The following is a 3,594-nucleotide window of genomic DNA, read 5'->3' on the forward strand; positions in this document are numbered from 1 at the left end:
TCAATGGATCGATGTTCCGTTCCTGCCCTTCGACGCTCTTTATATATAAAACATATTTAGGTTGATAATTGATTAAATTATTGAGTTAATTATTTAGAATATCAGTTGGAATATATATGTTGCTATCAGTTGGAATATATATGTCGTGTGTGGATACACCACCTGATAATGCGAGAAACTTTTTCCAATGAAATCTTCATAATCTTATTATAATAATATAGTTAATAGGCTAATTCATGTACACTTATTATAATAATATAGTTAATAGGCTAATATATGTTGAGTCCACCTGTCGTGTGTGGACTCAAGTCCTCACGTATTAAGTTGGCCGTGTTCATGTACACATGCATGAATCGATCTCATGTTTAATAAAAAGCTAAATAAGCGTTTTTTTTTAATAACATATAGTTCAACTAATATATATATATATGAGGAGGGTTCAAATGCCTCCATTTTTTGTGCCTCCATCATGCCTCCATTTTTAAAAACTTAAATAACTCAAAGTTTACAACTTAAACGTCAAAATAAAACCGTTAGATGTGATCTATGTTATTTTCTATGTGCCCATAAAAAAATATCACATTTTGATTTTGCTTTTCTATGAATCAATAAGTTGAAAAATCAACGTCTAGATTTGTATACATTTTTACAAGCTCAAGATGACAATCAAAACAAAGTTGAAATGCCATAATTTTTTACATGTGCATAGATAAAATGATATAGTTCATATCCAACGGTTTTTTTTTTAATTTTAAGATTTAAACTTTGAGTTATTTAAGTTTTTAAAAATGGAGGCATGATGGAGGCACAAAAAATGGAGGCACTTGAACCCTCCTATATATATATAGAGAGAGAGAGAGAGAGAGAGATGGGCTACGGTGAGTTGCGAAGTAAAACGTGTTTCTACTTCACGTCGTATTTTTATTTTGAAAGTCCAAACGACCGATCCAAGCCATTAGATGTTTAATCCATATTGAAATGTGCTTGGAGACCAAAGTTTATATTTTTTGGAATATTTTTACTATTTATTAAGCATTTTTTAAAATTTCTGTTTTGCTGTGAACAGTAAAATTTTCTGGACCATCAGATCAGTGACTTTCAAAATTGCTTAATAAATAGTAAACAAATTCCGAAAAATGTAAAATTTGGTCTCCAAGCACATTTCAATATGGAGAACAAGATGAACGGTTCGGATTGATGTTTTGAACTTTAAAATCACAAAATATGAGCGTGAAGTAAAATAGTCACTTTACTTCGCAACTCACCGTAGCCCACCTCTATATATATGAGTAAGGTTATACCATACATTGCAATGTATAGTCATCTTTGTACATTGGACTATAAATCACCGGATTCGAAGTCCAAATAATCGATCCAAACTATTCATCTCGTTCTCCATATTAATATGTGGTTGGAGACCAAATTTTATATTTTTTGAAATTTGTTTACTATTTATTAAGCCACTTCGAAAATCATTCATCCAAAAGTTACAGTAAAATCAAAAGGCACTGTTGGATCAGCGATTTTCAAAGTGGCTCAATAAATAGTAAACAATTTCCAAAAAATGTAAAATTTGGTATCCCAACACATATTAATATAGAGAACAAGATGAACAGTTTGGATCAGTCATCTGGACTTTAAATCCGATGATTTATAGTCCAATGCACAAAGATGTCTATGCATTGCAATGTATGGTAGCCTTATATATATATATATATATAGAGAGAGAGAGAGAGAGAGAGAGAGAGAGAGATATGGGCTACGGTGCATTGCAATGCATAGGCACTCTTGTGCATTGGACCATAAATCACCAATTTAAAATCCAAATGACCGATCTAAATTATTTATCTTGTTCTCCATATTAATATGTACTTGGTGACCAAATTTTATATTTTTTGGAATTTGTTTACTATTTATTAAGTCATTTTGAAAATTGCTGATCCAGTGATTCAGAAATTTTTACTGTTTTTTACTGTTTATCCGAATTTGCAGATTTTCAATAAATCTAAAAAAACAGTAAAAAAATTCTAAAAAATGTAAAATTTGGTCTCCAAGCACATATTAATATGGAGAACAAAATGAACAGTTTGGATCGGTCATTTGAACTTTGAATCGATTATTTATGATCCAATGCACAAGGGTGCCTATGCTTTGCAATGCACCATAATAGCCCATCTCTCTCTATATACACACACATATACACATGTAGAATTTATTTATTAATCATGCATTCATATTTTATTTTTCAATCACAAAAATTACAAATAGCGATCCGAATATTCTGCTCAAATTTTTTAAATAAATCTTCTTTCTTCATCTCTTAATTTATTATTCACCTTCTGTTTTTCATTACACTCACTAATTTTATTTTTTAATGAATCTAGTACTGCCATCTTTTATTGTGCTTTGAGAATAGAAAAAAAAAAGTTGTTGAGATTAATATTGAACGGCTTAACAGCTAATTAGTGATTCAGAGTATATATTGAATTCAATTAAAATGGAATCAAAAGTACATCTCGAATAAAGATGAACTCCATTAATTTTACTTTATTAGAGGGAATAATAACCAAATTATTCAAAAGTAGCTACAACCTAATTCAAGCGTACTAGTTGTTGTTGTGGGATCTAATTATTAAAGAAAAGTAATACTTGTTGAAACTTGATAGTTCTATGCTTGCAGTCGAATTCTCCTTTATTAGTACTTAAATTAATCGAAGAGATGAAACACCATGGATTAATGGTTTCATTCTTTGATACACCTGCATGCATATCATTTCTAAATGTCATTTAATAGATATCCATATAGTTTAAATTTTCACGCAACTAAATGCAAATAGTTTGAATCAACTCGAGGCAAAAATATTATTTCTCCTAAATTTTTGCTGACGTGTGTTTTTTTTTTTGGTAATTTGAATTAATAAACATGGGTGTCAGAAATGCAAATGTTAAAATATTAGCAAATAAAAAAATGGTAGATAAATTAATTAAATTTAGAAAATAAAACCGTTCTTTTTTTATGTATGTTGGTGTACATGGGTGACATTTTTTTTTTTTTTTTTGTGTTTTTTATGTATGGTGGCACACAATTTTCTAAATTCAGAGAGACAAAGGTTAAGAAGCACAATTGTCTCGGCTGAGTTCGAGAAAGGTTGACTGTTAGTTGTTGACCACTTCTCTTTGTTGTTTTTATTTCTTTCACTAATTAGTGATTACTAATCATACATGCCAGCGCAGGTAGCCTACAACTTCAATATATCACATTAACTCGTATGGAAATAATATAAAACTGAGGTAATTAAAGCATTCCAGAGTTAAATATGAAGACAGCTAGACAACCCTAATCCCTCTGTTTAGATCACACTTCTCTACAATACTAGAATTGCCAAAATTCATCATTTAAATTGCTACTTTATTTTTTGATGGAAAAGCCCATAGGCTTAGTGTGTATAGGAATTTGGTTAAAAAAGGATCTTATTTTGATTTATTCTATTTAGTTATGAATTGTACCTTATATATAGTCGTTGTTCTATCCAGCTGGCCACTATCCCTTTGGATAGGGAAAGAAACCTCTTTCTATCCACTAGTAGGCATCTT

This window comes from Carex rostrata, chromosome 29, assembly GCF_964058835.1.
Source record: "Carex rostrata chromosome 29, lpCarRost1.2, whole genome shotgun sequence".
Classification (NCBI taxonomy): domain Eukaryota; kingdom Viridiplantae; phylum Streptophyta; class Magnoliopsida; order Poales; family Cyperaceae; genus Carex; species Carex rostrata.